Raw genomic sequence first — 21,832 nt, forward strand, 5'->3', positions numbered from 1 at the left:
CTCTATGAATCCTCAATAAAAGACACCCAGAAGGAAGTTTATTACTTTAAATGCTTATACTATTAAAGTAGGATGATGAGTGAAAGAATTAATATCGTATATAATTAGGAAAGAAAAAAACACTGAAAAGAAACCAAGGGGGAAGAGGAATTCGCTGGCAGTCCAGTGGTTAGATTCTGGGCTTTCTGCCAGGGGCCTGGGTTTGATCCCTGATCAGGGAACTAAGATCCTGCAAGCCATGCGGCATGGCCAAAAGAAAGAAGCCAAGAGAAGAAATCAGCAAAGGTGAACAGCTGTTGCTGGAGGGAGGCGTGGGCAGGCCACTTGAGGAAGGTCTGTGTATTTACCTCCATCCTTGGGGCACGGAGAAGCCACTGAACAAGGCGATGCGATCTTAAGGTGGTTCCTTAAAAATGGCTGTGGCTGCAGGGCAGAGAGTGGATGCAGGAGAGGGCAGATGGGGACACACAAGAGTGCAGGTGGCCCAAGCAAGTCAGATCACGCGGATGGTGGTGGTGAGGGCATGCTAGAGGGCACTGATGGCCCCTCTCCAGGAAGGCTCGCAGAGATTGGATTTAGCAGGAAGGCTCCCAGAGACTGGATTTAGCAGGACTCAGGTGTATTCAAAAGCAGAGACATTACTTTGCCTACTAAGGTCCGTCTAGTCAAGGCTATGGTTTTTCCAGTGGTCATGTATGGATGTGAGAGTTGGACTGTGAAGAAGGCTGAGCGCCGAAGAATTGATGCTTCTGAACTTCGGTGTTGGAGAAGACTCTTGAGAGTCCCTTGGACTGCAAGGAGATCCAACCAGTCCATTCTGAAGGAGATCAGCCCTGAGATTTCTTTGGAAGGAATGATGCTGAACTGAAACTCCAGTACTTCGGCCACCTCATGCGAAGAGTTGACTCATTGGAAAAGACTCTGATGCTGGGAGGGATTGGGGGCAGGAGGAGAAGGGGACGACCGAGGAGGAGATGGCTGGATGGCATCACTGACTCTATTGACATGAGTCTGGGTGAACTCCAGGAGTTGGTGATGGACAGGGAGGCCTGGTGTGCTGCAACTCATGGGGTCGCAAAGAGTCGGACACGACTGAGCGACTGAACTGAACTCAGGTTCCTGCTGAATCCTGCACTCGGTGACCTGAATCACTCAGGATCCTGAAAGTGTATTTTTCAACAAGATCCCTTGCAGTATTCCCTCAGAGCCACAAATTGCTAAATTTACACAGGTTACTACACAGCTGTGTAAATAGATGGCTGTAGAGCACAGAACAGACCAGAGGAATCACAGGAGCTGAGGCCCGGGATTTTATGAGTGCGTAAGGTGTGTGCATGATCGTGCATGTGGTCAGGGGTGTGTGTGTGTGTGTGTGTGTGTGTGTGTGTGTGTGTGCGCACGCGTATGTAGCTTCTAGGAGATGATGAAAGAATGGAACACCCATCAGGTGCCTTGGTCATTAAGCAGAAATATAACCATCATTTTTTAAAACGCACTGCTCTCTGGACGCATGTATCAGATGTCCCAGTGTCCAATACTGGCCAGTGTGAGGGTGAAGTAAGACCTCAGCATCAACGCGCCAAGTTGAGGTCCCAGGAAAGGAGGGCAGAGGAGACTTCTCCTTGATCTAAAGCCTGTAGGGCCACGGGCTCGCTCTGAGTCACTGCGAAGAGGGATTTGGTCTCTCCAGTTTGGGAGATACCCTGGGGCGGGCCCCAGAAACTCCGAGTAAGTGCGGCCAACCTCATTGGACCCCCGGCTGCTGTCGGACCATCTCACGGAGGTTGAGCCAGGAAAGAGCTCGTCCATTCTTCCGCCTTGATATCCAGTGGTTCCTTCCGGGGCAGTTTATTAACAGAGGTCTCCTAAAAGGCTGAAGCTGAACTGAAGGCCTAAAACCTGCAAAGCCCGTCAGCCCTGAGACCCTGCTCTGGCGGGTGGCCACGAGTATCCATGGCAACCATGGAGGACCACAGAGGTGAGTGCAGACCTCCGTGGAAACAAATCCAGCGGGAACGTGGATCCGGCTTGCGTGGGGCGCCCCCAAGTGGTGAATCGCGGCAGAAGCGCTCGTGCGTCCTGGAGACAGAGAACCAGGAGTCTAGGATAAAGTGGCCAAAGCTGGGCTTTTCCCGAGCTCGCGGCCACGGAAGAGGTGAGTTTGCCACACTGCCGCCCCCACCACCCCCCGCCCCACCTTGGCACCCAGCAGTGTAAGTCATTCTCTGTCTTTGTTCATTTCTCCTCCACTCTCTGGACCCCGGGGACCCAGAGATGATACAACTCGTCAAGTCCCTGCCCTGGAGGAAAGTGTGTGACGGCCGAGTGAGTGTATCTAGCTCGCTGGGGTGAAAGCGTTCGAGTTGTCATTTTCCATTGTTATCATAGAACGAAACAGAGTTTCTGGAGTAGCATGAACAATGCCTAAGAATTTTCCAGGTAAAACAAGAGACTGTCAAGCAGTTTCACACTTGGGAGGACTGTTTTCAGCTCCTTCTTTGTGCTCCCAGGGGTGTGTGCTAGTCCTCTGTTCTGAGGATGTGTCTGTGCGAACATTTGAGAAGAGTGATGCAGGCTTTAGAGTCCGAAAGACCTGAGATCAAGCCTCAGCTCTGCCTATAACCAACCAGCTGTGTGTCCCTGGGTGGGCTGCTCAATCTCTCTGAGCCTGTGGCCTCATCTACAAAGTGGAGCTTTTATCTCTTTTCCACAAGACAAAGAAACACATTCCTAAACCTCTTAGGAATTTCAGATTACAGTTGACTCTTGTTTTTCAAGGCAGTTACGTTCCATAAAGGGCTTCCCAGGTGGTGCTAGCGGTAAAAAACCCACCGCCAATGCAGGTGACGTTAAGAGACACAGATTCGATCCCTGGGTCGGGGAGATCTCCTGGAGGAGGGCATGGCAATCCACTCCAGTATTGTTGCCTGGAGAATCCCATGACAGAGGAGCCTGGTGGGCTATAGTCCATAGGGTCACAAAGAGTCAGACACAGCTGAAGCCACATGCACGCACACTACATTTGCTCTATAAAATCAGCACAAGAACTGAATTATCAAAACCCAACCAGGGGGCTTCTGTGGTGGTCCAGTGGGACAATGCAGGGGACAGCGGTTCAACCCCTGGTCCAGGAAGATCCCACATGCCGCAGGGCAACGAAGTCTGTGAGCCACAACTACTGAAGCTGGTGCGCTCTCTGCAACAAGAGAAGATCGGCTTGCCATAACTAGAGAAAGCCTGCCTGCGGCAACAAAGGCGCAGCGCAGCCAAAAATAAATAATCAATTTTTTAAAAATTTCAAAAATAAAGAAACCCAACCATTGCCCATAGGGGAAATAGAACAGTAGGTTCTCCTGGCAGCCTCTGGTCCCCACATTTTGTCAACCCGCCACTAACATAACCTTGTTTTATGCGTGTTTTTGTCTTGTTTGAAAACACCTTATTTAATATACATTGTTGGCTCAATATTGAGCTCACAGCCCAAAGTGTATGCTTAAAGCTTCCCTAACACAAATGTTTTCTCCCCAAGTCACATCCCAATCTTTTCGTGCATGGCAACAGCAGACAGCCTTTCAGCGCTACCTCAGGAGTCATTTTAAACGATAACATCACTGAGAAAAAGCACAAAGGTGCAAAAACTCGGCAGTAAGTAGACTTTGGAAAGGATACCTGTTTGCAGTGTGAGGAATGGAGCCCAGAAGGCAGAAGTCGCCCTGTTGGGCCTCAGCTGGGAACTTGAACTTCAGGCAGCTCAGAAGTTCAAGCTGCTTTTCGCATGACCTCGAAAACACAGCAAATACTGATTTGGGGCTGCAAAAAAAATCTATTGTTTTACATTTTTTTAAACTGTTTATTTTGTATTGGGGTACAGCCAATGAATGGGTCTTCCCTGCTGGCTCAGGGGCAGAGAATCTGCTTGCCAGCGCAGGAGATGCAGGTTCTATCCCTGGGTCGGGAAAATCCCCTGGTGAAGGAAATGGCTACCCACTCCAGTATTCTTACCTGGGAATTCCCAGGAACATAGGAGCCTGGTGGGCTACATTCATGGAGCCACAAAGAATTGGACACGACTGAGCAACTGAGCACACACACACACACACACACACAGAACCAATCAACAATGTTTTGATAGTTTCAGATGAACAATAAAAGGACTAAGGCATACAGGCACGTATATCCATTCTCCCCAAACCCTTTTCCCATCCAGGCTGCCACACAGCGTTGAGCAGAGTTCCATGTGCTACATACACAGTAGGTCCTGGTTGGTTATCCATTCTAAATATGCTGCTGCCGCCCCGTCGCGTTAATTGCGCCTGGTGGACTGGGGCCCACCAGGCTCCTCTGTCCACGGGATTCTCCAGGCAAGAGTACTGGAGTGGGTTGCCATGCCCTCCTCCAGGGGATCTTCCCGACCCAGGGGTTGAACCTGCATCTCTTATGTCTCCTGAATTGGCAGGCAGATTCTTTACCACTAGCACCCTGGGAAGCCCCCCTTTAAATAGAGCAGGCTACAAATCAATCTTTGCAAGTAGGCAGATTTGCAAATATTGAATCCGTAAGTAATGAGGCTCAGCTGTGTCTGCACTTGGGTGGGGTAGGGGTGGGGTAGGGGTGGGGGTCCATCAGCTGTCACCGTTTAGAACACCAAGCATTTTGTAGTCTTGCTATGGGGTGGGGGGAGGTGTTGTCCCTGGGCTGGGACTGCCAGTACAGGCTTCTCACAGAGCTCACTCAGGGGCAGGCCTGCCGCAGGCTCACATCAACCTTGGCAAAGCCATGATGGAACACCAAGGGCTTGATTTTCCTTTTGTCTTCATGGGGCTTAGAGCAGGCTGCCCCCAGACGTGCTACAATGCCTTATTGATTATTTTGAATTAAAGTTACTTGAGAAATAGCCAGTGGGGAAAAATGATATAAAAAACCACTCTGACCTTCCCCAACTCTTTTCCCCCTGAAAGCGAGAAATAAATCTCCCATGTGAAGGTACCCTCCCTAAGCTAGGATAGAAAGCCTCCTTATCACCAGAGTTAGGGAAGTCAAGCTAAGAAAGCTATATAGACAGACACTGTTACTTCATTATCCTGCTACCCCAAGCACCAGTTCTTTTGTGGTGTTAAATCTTTACAAGTAACTGTTTGTATAAAAATGATATGTAGGGACTTCTCTGGTGGCCCAGTGGCTGAGACTCTGTGCTCCTAATGCAAGGGCCCAGGTTCGATCCCTGGTCAGGGTATTAGATCCCACATGCCGAAACGGGAAGGTAGCACAAGCCACAATAAAGATCGAAGATCCCTCATGCTGCGACTAAGACCCAGCACAGCCAAATAAATAAATTAGATAATGTTTTAAATAATAAATAAATAAACTGATTTTAAATAAATAAGATGATATATAAACGGTCCACACTGGTCACTTCAAGGGTCCCATTTCTATGAGACCCTCTTAAGTAAGAAGACCTTCTTAAGTAAGAATTGTTTTTTCTTTTCCCTCCTGTTGCTCTGTCTTGTGTCAATTTAATTATCGGACCAGCCCAAGAGAACTCAGGCGGGGGGGTGGGGAAGTCTCCCCCTCCCCGCCACACTCAGCCTGAGGATCGCTTAGGTGATCTTCACTCCTAGGTCTTCTCTCTTCGATTTTTCTCTCTAATGAGAAAAGCAATAAAAAGAGATCAAAGTCCACCACTGGAGCCTGTGCTCATCCGAGTTCTAGAGAGACACCAGGGAGCTTGGTCCCCATCATGCGGGAGGCATGGTTTCCTGATCCAGAGCAGAGAATATACCAGCTAAACCCCATCCCCCATGCACCCAAGCCCGCCTTGCCCAGAGCTACTTCTAAACAGCCCCCGACACCAACCTCAGCGAATTCCTCAGAGCAGGATCAGCTATGTAATTCGTGCGATCCAGGCAAAATGAAAATGCAGGGCCCCAGTTCCAAATTATTAAGAATTTCAAAGAGCATTAGACCAAGTCCAGGCCCCTTTAAGTGTAGGGATCCTGCCTCAAAGTCCCAGTCCCCCAGGCCCTTCTGCCCAACTCCTACCACCCTGGTGGTCCTTGCTGCCCTGTTCAGCACCCCAGTCCATTCCCCAGGGGCAGGGGAAGGGGCAGGACCCAGGTCTCCAGTGGGAGATAAGTCCTTGGTCTGGTAACCACTCCTTCCCTGCCTCCCCTTCCCACTCCTGGGTAGGACGGGCTTGTTAACTATATCGGAATCTGAGCCTGAATGTGGTGTGGCTATGGGGGGAGTATGGGTGTTGGGGAGTAGTTACCAGACCATAAAGAAGGCTGAGCCCCGAAGAATTGATGCCTTCGAACAACATGTGGTGTTGGAGAAGACTCTTGAGAGTCCCTGGGACAGCAAGGAGATCAAATCAGCCAATCCTAATGGAAATCAACCCTGCATACTCATTGGAAAGACTGATGCTGAAGCTGAAACTCCAGTACTTTGGCCACCTGATGCGAAGAACTGACTCATTGGAAAAGACCCTGATGCTGGGAAAGATTGAGGGCAGGAGAAGAAGGGGGCAACAGAGAATTAGATGGTTGGATGGCATCACCGACCCAATGGACATGAGTTTGAGCAAACTCTGGTAGATAGTGAAGGACAGGGAAGCCTGGAGCACTGCAGTCCATGGGTGGCAAAAGAGTCGGACATGACTTAGTGATTTAACAACAACCACCAGGAAACGAATGGTCTTCCCAGTGGCTCAGTGGTATAGAATCCGCCTGCCAATGCATAAGACACAAGCGACGCGGGTTCCATCCCTGGGCCGGGAAGATCCACTGAAGAAGGAAACAGCAACCCATTCCAGTATTCTTATCTGGAAAATTCCATGGACAGAGGAGCCCAGCGGGCTACAGTCCCTGGGGTGGCAAAGAGTCAGATACAACTGAGCACGCACACACACAGGAAACTAACACACCCACTAAAGAAATTGGAGTCAGGCAGTGATGGGCAAAAATAAAGCTGCTTTCTAATGCCTACCAGCTGACTCAATCAGCAAAACAGTCACCTGCAGCCTCGTGTTTCATCTTTGCAGTCTCCAAGGCCTTGCCAGGCCCACTCATAGAAGAACTCCAAGCTCAACGTAGGAGAACTCCAAATTCTCAAAAGTCTGAAGCAGGCCTGCCGAGCACAAAGCCCAGCTCTGCAGTGTTCCTTTGCTGTCCAACCCAGGGCCTCCCAGGCTCTCCTTATCAGCCTGTCTTGAGGGTTGATCTCCACGTTTGGATTCGGTTCATCGATTGGTATAATCTAAGATGCCAAGGCTTAAACAAGAGCCCTTGATTCTAATTAAAATCTCGCCAGCCACAGAGCTGCTGTGACTCCTGGGAAATGCCCACCTCACACCACACTTTCTTATCTCAGTGGTCAGTGTGTCACTGGCTTCTTTTCTCATTAATTTGTGCTGGTTTTCTGTGCATTTTTAACTCCAGATCTTGTTGGCCCGAGGCAGTCAGCCCACTGGGAGACCCTTCCAAATACCCATTTGGGCTCAGATTTCCCTGAGAAACATTTAAGGCAGCTCACTGACACTAGCAACGGCTGGATGACTAACACCCACAACAAGGAAGCATTGCCAGCAGCCTAGCTCGTCAGGGTCCTCGGTGTCAGCCTTGTGCACAGATTCTAAGTCAGAAGTCTTTCAATGAAATGATTAGAGCCCAGAGCAAATGAAAATGGGTTTGAATTCCACAGTTCCCTGGTGGCTCAGATGATAAAGCATCTGCCTGCAATGCAGGAGATCTGAGTTTGATCCCTGGTTTGGGAAGATCCCTTGGAGAAGGAAATGGCTAACCCACCCCAGTACCGTTGCCTGAAGAATCCCATGGACAAAGGAGCCTGGTGGGCTACAGTCCATGGGGTAGCAAAGAGTCGGACATGACTGAGCGACTAACACTTTCACCTTTTTCTGTTTCAATCTGTACTGACTCTCTTTTTACAGATATCAGTGGTGCAGATTCTGTGTCTATTTCTTTCTTGCTTCATTTTGTTTTTATTTTGAATGTTCATAATGCCTTTCGTTTATGGCCCAGACAGCAGGGACATCCCCATTTTGTAGATATGGCCCGTTTCAGCTACTGCTTAGGAAGCCAAACTTTGCAAAACCTCCAGGCTCTCATCGAAAACTCAAGGCTTTGTCCCCTGTGTTGCTTCTTCCTAAAGCTAATGATTGAAAATTTGCAATCAAAGGACCTCGAGAGTCCACTTATTGGAATCTCTCTGGAAAACTGGTCAGAATCTATGAACTGGAAGATTCCTTGCATCAAGGCTGGTAAAATGTTCCAAGGAGAATTCCTCCTCCCTCCCGAAGGAGCGGGACTCTGGGGGAGAGAATCCCCTGGTGATGTCTGTCACTTCTCCCAAGCCAGTTTCACAGACGCACAGCCTGTGTTTGTGACTCGCCAGCTCCTGGAGGGTTCCCGGTGTGGACTGCACGGATCACTGTGCTTACATTCAGTCCCCAGCCCCTGCCAGAGGCCTGGCTCTCGGAGAGAGGGACAGTTCTCTCGCTTCTGTGGGCTGAATTGTGACCCACCCCTGAATTTTCATGTCCGAGCCCTAACCCCCAGGACCTCAGAATGTGACTGTATCTGAAGACGGGGCCTTTAAAGAGCTGATTAAGGTAAAATGAGGCCCCGGGGGTGGGCCTAATGTACCTAATGTCCTTATAAGAAGAAAATTTGGACCCCAGGGAAGCCCACTCACAGAAGGCCATGTGAGGATACAGCTGGAAGATGGTCACGTACAAGCCAAGAGAGAGGACTCAATTGGAACCCACCCTGCCGGCAGCTGGATCTTGCCCTGCTCGCCTCCAGAACTGCGAGGAAGAAAATGTCCGTTGTTTAAGCCATCTAGTCTGTGGCTCTTTGTTACGGCAGCCCGAGCCGACTAATACACTCACTGCCGGGGTCATTTGACCTTAGGTTTCTGATCTGACATAGGGATGGGTTTCTGCCCTCTCCCCCTCACATGGTCAGTGTTGAGGCTGTGGACACAAAAACCCTTTGTAAGTCACAAATCACTGGACACCCAGAAGACTGGAGGGTGTGTGCCCATGGACGCCACATCCAAGGCTGGGGCCAGGGAAAGCTGGGGTCAGACTTTCCTGAAGCATCTGCCTCTGGCTTGAAATGAGCTTGCAAAGCCAGTGTGGGACTTTCAGAGGCCGATTGGTTCAAAAACCCTGAAAATATGCATTGCCTTAGGCTCAATAATTCCACCTCTAGGAGAGAAGCAAACAAATGAACTGACATAATGGAAAAAAGATGTTCATCCCAGAATTGTTTATGGTAGGAAAAAAAAACTCCAGCAGAAAATGAGGGGAAAAAAACCATATGACAGGATAATTTGCATCTGTTAAAAACCACGCAGTAAAAAGAAAAATGCACTAGGAGAAAAATTATCAGCCTTTAAAGATGGTGATGATAGATTGCTATCAGGAAAAAGCTACCTGACAACAGAACCATATGTAAAAACTAGCTACTTTTGTAAGACTCTACCTTTATCTACCTGAATATATATATGTATATAAAGAAAAAGTAGAAAATACATCAAAATGCTAGCAATGGACAGGTGATTATGATTTAGGGATGTACTTTTCTTAAACTTTTGTGTGTGTGTGGCTGCACCATATGGCATGCAGGATCTTACCTCCCCAGCCGGGGACTGAACCCATCCCCCCTGCAGTAGAAGCACGGAGTTCTAACCACTGGACCACCAGGGAATTCCCCTTAAGCTTTTCTATGTTCTTCAATTTCTTTTGCATTGAACAAGCAGTATTTTTGTTTCTTAAAAAATGTAGTAACCAGTATTTTAAAATAAATATATAAGTAGCACCTAGAGTCCAGAAAGCAAGTCTCAAGATTATATGGATGATTTGCATATGTAATAACAAGAGTGGTTTTGATGAAACTTAAGAAGATTCTGTGTAGACCTGGGGTAGGTATGGGGCAAAGGATCCTCTTACAAACTGCTGGTGGGGGTTGTAAAGTGATATAATCTTTTTGGAAAGTAATTTAGCAGGATATATTAAAAGTTTAATATGCATCCACTTTTGTGCAAGAGAAATGTATCCCCTGCAAATCAAGGCAGCAGCATGCAGGGATATGTGGCCGGGAGGATGGGCAGTGAAAATACCCGGGACACGCTGAAAGTCCAGCTCACAGGGTGAGTGAGGGGGAGCAGAGCCTCATCATGGGCTTCTGTGCAACAGCGAAAGAGTGAGCAACATATACAGGTGGCTTGGAGGAGTTCTGTGATGCATGAAGTGAGGCAAGCAGAATGCAGAGAAGTGCATATGATGTGGTTCCAATATCGAGATGTTAATCACGGATTCGGTCGAAAACCTCTCTAAGGTCTATACATGGTGACTTTGGGCATGATTATGAATGTGGAAGGAAAGTTTTACTATTGAGTACCTGGGATGGGAGAAGAAGGAGGTATGGGGGAAAACTACGACAAAATTAACACAAAGAGGAATCGACAACAAAAAGCAACGTGTTTAATATGATCCACCATAAGCAGAATATGAGAGTGATGCACAGAAAAATGCATGGAAGGACACGCTACAAACATCCACGGTGGTAGCACCGAGGTGGGGGGGCTTCACGTGATCTTTACTTTGCTCTCTGTATTTTTCTGTAATGTTTGATATTTTTACAATAAGCATGTATTTTTAGTAAAATCATGACAATATAATAAAGGTCATATATCTGGGTGAAAAAAGCAACCCCTCCATTCCCGCCTCTCTCCTAATAAGTCTTATTTTGAACGAAGTTTTAGAGTGAGACTATGGGGGTATATTGGAGAAAGCAGTGGCACCCCACTCCAGTACTCTTGCCTGGAAAATCCATGGACGGAGGAGCCTGGTGGGCTGCAGTCTATGGAGTCGCGACTAAGCAACTTCATTTTGACTTTTCACTTTCATGCATTGGAGAAGGAAATGGCAACCCACTCCAGTATTCTTGCCTGGAGAATCCCAGGGATGGGGGAACCTGTGGGCTGCCGTCTGTGGGGTTGCACAGAGTCGGACACGACTGAAGCAACTTAGCAGCAGCATGGGGGTATATATATATGGCATCACTGACTTGGACATGAGTTTGAGCAAGCTCTGGGATTTGGTGATGGACAGGGAAGCCTGGCATGCTGCAGTCCATGGAGTCACAAAGAGTCGGAATGACTGAGCAACTGAACTGATGGGGGTATATCAGAATTTGGAAGGCTTCAGCTTCTCTCCATTTCCTCTTGGTCCTCTTAGCTCAGGAAAAACACAATTTATTCCTCAACTTAGCTATTTTTAATTAATCTATTAAATAAAGCCTTTACATTTTCTCAAAAAATGAATATTATTTTCATATGGCTTACATGAATATGTGATCCAGGGAAATATTTAGACCTTGATTATGTACCTTGGTAATGCTACGCTTTCTAATCTGAACAAGACCCAGCACCTTTGGTGACACATGCCTAAAGTTGGAACAACATGGTTCTGAGAGTCGACACTTAGAATAAGACAGAAGAAGAGTGTTTAGGGCCCTGTGCCCAACCATTTGCTCTTGACCATCAGTCCTTAGCTTGACAGCCTGCACTGACCTGGGGATCACAAAGGAGCCAAAGTAAGGGCCAGAAGTGGCCAGCAGGAGCGTGGGCCAGTCTGGGGAGCCATAGGCTAGGTGCCCAGCAGCCTCTGGCCCGCATTCAGGCTTGACCCAGTAACGGCTGCCATCTGGGTGTGAGCCTGGCTTGTTGTCCACCACTGAAAGGAAGAATCCAAACACGGCATGATGTGGTGTCATTCCGAAGGACCCAGGGAGGAGATTTCAGGGTGAAAGATGGGTCCCAGGCAAGGACTTATGGAGAATTAGAGCGGTGATAGGTGCTCTGTTAGGTTATTAAGGTTGTCATAACAGATGCCATCAACGGGGGAGCTTAAAATAACAGAATTATATCATCTCATAGTTCTGGGGGCTGGAAGTCCAGAATCAAGGTGTTGGCAGGGCTGACTCTTCTGAGGGTTGTAAGGAAGAATCTGTCTGATGCCTCTCCACTAGTTTCTGGTGGTTTGCTAGACTTCTTTGCTATGTCTTGACTCAGATCCATCATCCCCATCTCTGCCTTCATCCCCATATGATGCTTTCCCTTTGTGTCTGTCTCTGTGTCCAAATTTCCCCTTTTTATAAGGACACAGTCCTACTGGACTAGGGCATGTCCTAATGACTTCATCTTAACTTGACTACCTCTGCAAAGACCTTATTTCCAAATAAGGTCACATTCCCTGGTGGCTCAGCTGGTAAAGAATCTGCCTGCAATGCAGGAGACCTGGATTCCGTCCCTGGGTTGGGAAGATTCCCTGGAGAAGGGAACAGCTACCCACTCCAGTATTCTGGCCTGGAGAATTCCATGGACTGTATAGTCCATGGGGTCGCAAAGAGCTGGACACAACTGAGCGACTTTCACTTTTCTAGGACTTAGGACTCAATACAGCTTTTGGAGGCAGGACACAGCTCATCCACAACAGATGCTATTCCAGGCAGTTTCCGACGGGAAGCACAGGACACGGAGGCAGGAAGGCAAGAGCAAAGGCACAGGTGTCCAAGAGCATGAAACAGGCCCATAAGCGCAGCACCAGATTCTGCTCGCTCCTGCAGCCATGCCACCAAATTGCTGAAAACCACTCACATGTAAGGAGACTCACTTCGACCTTCCATCGTGCCAGGACCAGTCTGGTTCAAGGGCCACCTCCCCTGATGCACATAGGTGCTCAGTCACTAAGTCATGTCCAGCTCTTTGAGATCCCGTGGACTGCAGCCTTCCAGGCTCCTCTGTTCATGGGATTTTCCAGGCAAGAATACTGGAGTGGATGGCCATTCCTCCTCCAGGGAATCTTCCTGACCCAGGTGTCGCACCCACATGTCCTGCGTCTCCTGCATTGGCAGGTGGCTTCTCTACCACCATACCACCTGGGGAGCCCTAGCCCTCTTGACACTGACATTAAATTCCCTGATACAAGATATAATGAGACAACTTGCAGATAATCAGGAAGCTGAGGACATGGATCAAGACCTAAAGATGGAGAATTTGTCCCACTCTGTGCATGCCTGTTCCCTATAGATGCCAAGGGAGCTCTGTACTGCTATCCATATCAGTCAGTTTTGTTAGCATCTTTTGTGGACTCGGCACCATATAGACAAAGTGACCGGTGCAATCCTGCTAAGGAAAAAAACCTATTAGTGGTTCTCATGCAGGGATGGGATACCCTCCACTCCCCCTGGAGGTGCTGGAAAACATGCTGGCATTCTGCCCATCAGTTGACTGAGAACGGAAAACCCTGAGCCTGCTTTATGGGCTTATAGAGCAATGAAGCCCCTGTTGGAGAAACCCTGAAGAACAGTGGAGAAGGGAAGTCTTCCCACTGGGCAAAAGGATATTTTGGAGGAGAATATGATCGTCCACTGTGCCTGGAAGGAGAGACGGCCGGAAGTATAGATCTGCACTGGCTCCTGGACAGAAGCTCATGATTTTCCTGGGTAGACAGTCAGTCAGAGATTTTTATCTTCCTGACACCAAATGTGTGGGATTTTTTTTCTTACACTAACTGCAGGGGACTGAGTATGTCTCTCCATATTCATATGCTGAAACCCTAATCCCAGTGTGATGGTATTAGAACTTGGAGGCGGGGCCTTTAGGAGGTCATTAAGTCACGAGGAGGAGCTCGCGTGAGTGGGGTCTCGCCCTGGTAAGAAGAGACCACCTGAGGGTGCGATGGTTCCAGACTGCAACCGGGAGAGGGCTCTCACCAGATCCCAGCCCAGGCCAGCGCCTTGATCTCGGGTCTTCAGACTCCTGACGGACAAGAGACCGAGTTCCATTGTTTATAAGCCACCCAGTCTATGGTTCTTTGTTACCTCCGCCCAAACTAAGACATCAACCAATTCTCTGATGCCAACCAGGTGTCCAGCCATTCAATTCAATCCTAACACCGTCTACCTGGAGTTAGCATCAGATCCCACAAGACTGTACCCTCAGACTCCAGTTTCAAGTTCACTCCCATTTCTGATGGCGTGCGTAAGTCACTTCAGTCATGTCTGACTCATTACTGGAGCGGGGTTGCCATTTCCTTCTCCAGGGATCTTCCTGACTCAGGGGTCGAACTCGTGTCTTATGTCTCCTCCATTTCTGATGGATTGGTTATAAATTGAAGATTTCCACAAGTTCCTTCTTAGATTTGACAATTTGCTAGAACAACCCACAGAATTCAGAAAGTTACTTTATTTACCATTATTACTTTATCATAAAGGACATAAAGTAAGGGAGAGCCAAATGGAAGAAATGGTGTGCGTGTGTGTATGTGTGTGTGTGTGTGTGTGCGCACAAGCTTCCATGCCCTCTCCAAGGAAGTCACCTTCCTGGCACCTTGTGTTCATCAACCTGGAAGCTCCCCAACCCTGTCACTTAGAGGATTTTAATGGAGGCGTCACCATATGGGCATGATCAATTATTAACTCAATTTCCTGCCTCTCTAAAGGCTTCCCAAGTGGCTCAGTGGTAAAGAGTCTGCCTGCCAATACAAGAGATGTAAGAGACGCAAGAGATGAGGGTTCGATCCCTGGGTCAGGAAGGTCCCCTAGAGGAGGAAATGGCAACCAACTCCAGTCCTCTTGCCTGGAGAATCCCATGGACAGAGGAGCCTGGGGGGCTGCAGTCCATGGGGTCGCACAGAGTCGGACTTGACTGAGCACGCACACATGCACCTGCCCCTCTCCTCCCAGAGGCCATGGAGGGTGGGGGATGAAAGTTCCCACTTAACAGATTTTATTCATTTGTTTTATCTAGCTATGCCAGGTCTTACTTGTAGCACGCAGGGTCTTGCACCTTTGTGATGGGCTTGTGGAATCTTTGGTTGCAGCTTGTGTGATTTTTAATTGCAGTATGTGAACTCTTAGTTGTGGCATATGGGATCTAGTTCATTGGCTAGGGATCGAACCTGGGCCCCCTGGTTTGGGAGCCTGAATTCTTAGCCACTGGACCACCAGGGAAGTCCGGAAAGTTCCAACTTTCTAATTGGGGTTTGGTCCACCTGGTGACCAGCCTCCATGATGAAGTGACCTAGGGGTCCAGCAAGAGTTACCTGTTTAGAACAAAGGATGCTCTTATCACCCAGGAAACTCCAAGGGATTCAGGGGCTCTGTGTCAGGAACTGGGCCTCCATAGTGGCTCAATCTGTAAAGAATCCACCTGCAATATGGGAGACCTGGGTTCGATCCCTGGGTTGGGAAGATCCCCTGGAGGAGGGAATGGCAACCCACTCCAGTGTTCCTGCCTGGAGATTGCCCACGGACAGAGGAGCCTGACAGGCTCAAGTCCATGGGGTTGCAAAGAGGTGAACATGATCGAGCAAATAAGCACATCACAGTGTCAGGAACTAGGAATCAGGAACAAACACATATTTCTCATTATGCCACAGCCGAGGGGGCAGGGAAAGAACAAGAGCGGATCACTGGTACCAAGGACATCTGGGAAAGGGGTACATGGGTGGGTCTTGGGGAGTGGACCCAGACAGGATGCTGTGGCCCATGCAGATGGTCACTACAGGGCAGTCATCGCAGTGCAGGCTCTCAGGGATCAGGTAGGAAAGTTGGCAGCCAAGTAAGTTGTTTCTCACATGGGTGAACTTTATAGCACACTCCAAGAGTTGCTGAGCAGGGAACTTATCTGTGTGATATGCTTACTGAGTCTTCCAAACAACTCCAGCTGGTTTAGCCAGCTGGTTTAATTTATAGTAAAATTCCAATTAGCTGATAACAGGATTTATTATTCAGTGAAAATTTTGGTGTGATTATCCATTTGGAAAGAAAGAAGGTTGGATGTCCACTTCATACCATACACACAAAAATTCCTAATCAAGTCAACATTCATGCACACACACACACACACACACACACACACACACACACATACATAAGTTACATGAAACATAAGAAGGTGTATTTATAAGTTTGGGGTGGGTAGGGGCTCTTTCTAAACACAGCACATAAACCCAGAAGTCCAAAAAGAAAAGGCTCACATATTTGATTACATTACAATTTTAATTTCACTGCAGCAAAAGACATAACTATAGTACAAAGATAAGTGGCAGATAGGAGAAAACCTTTGGAGCACATTCATCAGTCAAGAAACATTTAGTGAGTACTATGTCCCAGACACAATGCTAGCTACTCATAAAATTATTCAGAAAATATTCACAATTTGCATTTTTATTCCAATTTTTAATGTACGTATGACTAAGCAAAGCATTTATATCCAAAATATGTGGACTGATACTCCTAAAATAAATCGACATTGAAAATAAACAATAAAATAAAAATAAATAAAATAGAACAACAAAAATTGAAAATGAAGGCACATACACAAAATATGCTAGGGTTAGTTTTGGCTATCCATGAAAAGTCAACACAGCAGTGACTGAAATGCAGTAAAAGTGCATTTCTCTCTCACATAAAAAGGTGCAGATGAAGACCATCCAGAAATGTACAAGAGCCCCACTGTCAACAGGGACCCAGCATTACACCTTCTTTCTGTTCCACTATTCCAGTACGTGGTGCAACCCTCAAGGCAACTTCATATTCCAAGGTGGCTGCCAGAGTTCCAGCCATCCAATCAGCAATCCAGGTAGCCAAAAGGGGAAAGGGAAACAGAACAAAAGGGTGTCATCCCTGCCAGACTGATTGCCTTCAAGCAGCCCTTCTGTTCTGCCAACATCTCAAGGGCCACACCCTACTGCAAGAAAGGCTGTTTAGTAAATGCACCTTTTGGTGCATTTTCACCAAAAACACGACTTGGGTCTGCTACTAAAAAAGAATGGGAAAATTAATACTGCATGGCAACTAGAAACCTCTGCCACACTAGAGAAATACTAACCAAGGAAAGCTGGCCTGGCAAAAAGAAAATATTAAGAAAGCATTATTAGGCATATATAAATAAATATACAACATAATGACCAAGTGTTGAGTTCAGTTTAGTCACTCAGTCGTGTCTGACTCTTTGTGACCCCATGAATCGCAGCACGCCAGGCCTCCCTGTACATCACCAGCTCCTGGAGTTGACTCAGACTCACGTCTATAGAGTCCGTGATGCCATCCAGCCATCTCATCCTCGGTTGTCCCCTTCTCCTTCTGCCCCCAATCCCTCCCAGCATCAGAGTCTTTTCCAATGAGTCAACTCTTCGCATGGGGTGGCCAAAGTACTGGAGTTTCAGCTTTAGCATCATTCCTTCCAAAGAAATCTCAGGGCCGATTTCCTTCAGAATGGACTGGTTGGATCTCCTTGCAGTCCAAGGGACTCTCAAGAGTCTTCTCCAACACCGCAGTTCAAAAGCATCAATTCTTCGGTGCTCAGCCTTCTTCACAGTCCAACTCTCACATCCATACATGACCACTGGAAAAACCATAGCCTTGACTAGACGGACGTTTGTTAGCAAAGTAATGTCTCTGCTTTTGAATATGCTATCTAGGTTGGTCATAACTTTTCTTCCAAGGAGGAAGCGTCTTTTAATTTCATGGCTGCAGTCACCATCTGCAGTGATTTTTGGAGCCCCCCAAAATAAAGTCTGACACTGTTTCCACTGTTTCCCCATCTATTTCCCTCCCATGAAGTGATGGGACCAGATGCCATGATCTTAGTTTTCTGAATGTTGAGCTTTAGGCCAACTTTTTCACTCTCCTCTTTCACTTTGATCAAGAGGCTTTTTAGTTCCTCTTCACTTTCTGCCATAAGTGTACTATCATCCAAATCATGAATATGCATGCACCTATCAATATAACTTCAACATTCACAAAGCAAAAAATAACTCATTTATAATAAGAAATTATAAAGTCACAGGCATGAGGAAGACTTTGATACTCATCTATCAAAAACTAATAGGTTAGCCAGATACAAAATGTAATACTTTATAATGTCTGAACAACATAATACACAGGCTTGATCTACTTTATATATTTAGACCCAATAGATAGTATTTATTCTTTTTAAGCACACACTGAACATATGTAAAAATTGACCATTTACAAGGTCACAGAGGAAGTCTTAAGAAATGTCAAAGAATCTGTATCTTATCGACAACAATCTTTGAATACAAGGCAGTTAAACTGGAGAGCCTCTATTTAAAAATCTTTTAAAAATCTCACTCATTTCAAAATAATAAATTAGCCTTAAATAACTATAGACTATAAAGGAACCTAGAAATAAATGACAAAATATTGAGAACTACATGTCGACAGAAGTAATGCTTTTCAAAGCTTGTGGGATGCAGTTAAAGTGCAGCGATGCTTAGTTTTAAGTTTATAATTTTAACTGTATTATCTTTTTAAGAAACAATGAATATTGAAAACAATTATTAAAAGCACTGAACTCAAGAAGCTAGAAAAATATTAAAGAAAAAAAAAAAACAAAGAAATTAGCAGGAATGACATTCGGTTCAGTTCAGTTCAGTTCAGTTCAGTTCAGTCACTCAGTCGTGTCCGACTCTTTGCAACCCCATGAATCGCAGCACGCCAGGCCTCCCTGTCCATCACCAACTCCTGGACTTCACACAGACTCACGTCCATCGAGTCAGTGATGCCATCCAGCCATCTCATCCTCAGTCGTCCCCTTCTCCTCCTGCCCCCAATCCCTCCCAGCATCAGAGTCTTTTCCAATGAGTCAACTCTTCGGATGAGGTGGCCAAAGTACTGGAGTTTCAGCTTTAGCATCATTCCTTCCAAAGAAATCTCAGGGCTGATCTTCTTCAGAATGGACTGGTTGGATCTCCTTGCAGTCCAAGGGACTCTCAAGAGTCTTCTCCAACACCGCAGTTCAAAAGCATCAATTCTTTGGCGCTCAGCCTTCTTCACAGTCCAACTCTCACATCCATACATGACCACTGGAAAAACGATAGCCTTGACTAGATGGACCTTAGTCGGCAAAGTAATGTCTCTGCTTTCGAATATGCTAGTATAAAAGAAACCTAATGAAATATGTACTTTTAAATGTCGGAGACAATTAGTGTCAGGGGAGACTGTTTATCCCTTACTTCCTCCCTGCTTCTGAAGGAGGAATATGGCAGCCCTCTCTCCTCCCAGTTCACCTCGTACTTCCTGGAGGGCCAGAGCGGGCCTCCTACCTGGGCACAGACACTCAGTGCGTGTGAATCAGCCTCTCCCCTCTTCCCTCTCGCCCTCTGTCTCCCTGTCTCTGTCTTTCTCTCTCCCCATCTCCCCACGCCAGTCGAGAGTGTGTTCACAGAGCTTCCCTGGTGGCTCAGTGGTAAAGAATCCATTTGCCAATGCAGGGAACATGCATTTGACCCCTAGTGTGGGAAGATCCCACAAGCCGAGGAGCAGCTAACCCGGCGGACCACCACTGTTGAGCCTGCGCTCTAGAGCCTGGGCACGTCAACGACTGAGCCCGTGTGCCCTAGAGCTCACGCTCCACAACAAGGGAAGCCTCCGCAATGAGAGGCCCTTGCACCACCACCGGAAAGTGGCTCCTGGTCGCTGCAACTAGAGAGAAGCAACAAAGACCCAGCACAGCCAAAAACACTTAAAATTAAAAAAAAAAAATTTTTTTCACTACTCTTCTTGACCACAGAGTAAGCTGAGCATAAAAACCCACTGAGTCTGCCTCACTCCAGGGTTCAGTCCTAGTAATACCTTTACCCCCATATGTACGTTTCATTCCATATCAAACTCATCAATAATAAAGATGATATTGATAATTTGGTGCTTTCCTTTTGTGCCTTATTTCTCAAGTGATCATAAATTCCAGAAGAAGGACAGATATTATTTATTGTATCAACAAACATCAAGGGCTTTCCTGGTGGCTCAGCTGGTAAAGAATCCACCTGCAATGCGGGAGACCTGGGTTCCATCCCTAGGTTGGGAAGATCCCCTGTAGAAGGGAATGGCTACCCACTCCAGTATTCTGGCCTGGAGAATTCCATGGACTACAATCCATGGGATCACAAAGAGTCGGACACGACTGAGCGGTTTTCACTTTCATCTACTAAGAACTCATTGCAAATTATTTACTTAACGTGAAAATATTAAAAGCATACCAGAAAAATTCAGAAATAAAATAAGAATACCACCAATCGCTCCTCTTTCAACATTGTACTGAAGATGCTAGCAAATTCAGTAAGACAAGAAAAAGAAACAAATAGTATAATAATAGGAAACAAAAAGCCCAAACATTGTAGATTATATGTAGATTTCATAATGATTGTCTATATAGAGACTCCAGAGCTTCTACAAAGTTTGAGAAGTAATTAAGTTCCAGCAGGATTGCCAGATACAAGTTTATTATAAGGGATAAATAATATCTTTGTCCATGGAATTCTCCAGGCAACAATACTGGAGCGAGTATCCATTTCCTTCTCGAGGGGATCTTCCCAGCCCAGGGATCGAACCCAGGTCTCCACATGGCAGGCAGTTTTGTTTTCTTTTTTTAACCATCTGAGCCACAGAGAAGCCCAGTAATATCCTAGACCCAACAATAACCAATCAGAAAATGTAATATAAGAAGGCATCATTCACAATAGCAAAAGCCAATAGAAATTGCAATTAAAGAGAGACCTTTATGGGGGAAATTATAAAATATTACTGCAGAACACAAGAAATATGAGCAAATAAAGATAAATGACGTGTTCATGGATAGAAAGACAACATCATCAGCATAACATTTCTTCCTAAATTAATCTATAAAATGAATGTAATTCCAATCAAATTCTGAATAGGCCTTTTCAGGGAACTTGACAACTAATTCTGACATGCAAATGAAATAGTAAGCGATCAAGAACAGCCGAAACAATTTCGAAGGAGAAGTAGAGGTAAGGGGAAGGATTTCCCTACCAGGTATCAGGATTCATAAAGCTATGATGACTAAAACAATGGGGTAGGAACCCAGGGATGTACAAATACGCCCAAAAAGTGAGCCCAGAAATTTGATACAATAAAAGCAATAAGAAAATGGGTGGACTATTTAATAAATTGTACTGGTCGTCCACTTGAAATGAAACAAACATAGCTTCCAGCCTTACACTGCCATGCCCACAGAGGTGTCCTGCCCTTCATGCTCTTGATGCAGACATAGAAAGGTGCCCACCGGCAAACACCTCTGAGACCCAGGGGCTTCACACAGTCTGCAAGAACAGCAAGCTGGAAGGGCAGGCTGAGTTAGTGCCCCCAGGAATGATGCTCTGGTGGTGATGGGCAGAGTTCAAGGATAAATACCACACTTCTTCACCACTCAAGCAGGACAATTGTGAGGCAGGTTCTACACCATCTCCCCAAGGTCTCAGGAGGTGTTTGTTCATCAGCATGCCCTTCCTTGGCTTTCTCCCTTCTCCTTCCCATTCAGTTCAGTTCAGTCGCTCAGTCGTGTCCAATTCTTTACGAGCCCATGAACCGCAGCACGCCAGGCCTCCCTGTCCATCACCAGCTCCGGAGTCCACCCAGACCCATGTCCATTGAGTCGGTGATGCCATCCAACCATCTCATCCTCTGTCGTCCCCTTCTCCTTCTGCCGTCAATCTTTCCCAGCATCAGGGTCTTTTCAAATGAGTCAGCTCTTCACATCAGGTGGCCAAAGTATTGGAGTTTTCAGTTTCAACATCAGTCCTACCAATGAACACCCAGGACTGATCTCCTTTAGGATGGACTGGTTGGATCTCCTTGCAGTCCAAGGGACTCTCAAGAGTCTTCTCCAACATCACAGTTCAAAAGCATCAATTCCTCAGTGCTCAGCTTTCTTTATGGTCCAACTCTCACATCCACACATGACCACTGGAAAAACCACA

Source organism: Capricornis sumatraensis, chromosome 8, assembly GCF_032405125.1.
Source record: "Capricornis sumatraensis isolate serow.1 chromosome 8, serow.2, whole genome shotgun sequence".
NCBI lineage: Eukaryota > Metazoa > Chordata > Mammalia > Artiodactyla > Bovidae > Capricornis > Capricornis sumatraensis.